Genomic DNA, 231 nt, shown 5'->3' with positions numbered 1-231 from the left:
GATAGATACGATCTCCAAGGGAAAATTTCTTTTTGGCTTTATCCTTCTTTTTTTTCCATTCGATTCCGCTTATCGGTCTTTCTCTATACCCCATCTCTCCCTCTTGATTAGTTTATTTTATAATCATCGAATTTAGTTTATCTACTTTTCAAGGAGGATCGTATGTTTGGTACATACTTATTCATATTTATATAATTTTCGTGAAGAGAACGTCGACATTATCAAGAAAAG

Source organism: Vespula pensylvanica, chromosome 23, assembly GCF_014466175.1.
Source record: "Vespula pensylvanica isolate Volc-1 chromosome 23, ASM1446617v1, whole genome shotgun sequence".
Lineage (NCBI taxonomy): Eukaryota > Metazoa > Arthropoda > Insecta > Hymenoptera > Vespidae > Vespula > Vespula pensylvanica.
The sequence above is the reverse complement of the archived record's forward strand: the minus strand, read 5'-3'. Positions refer to the sequence as shown.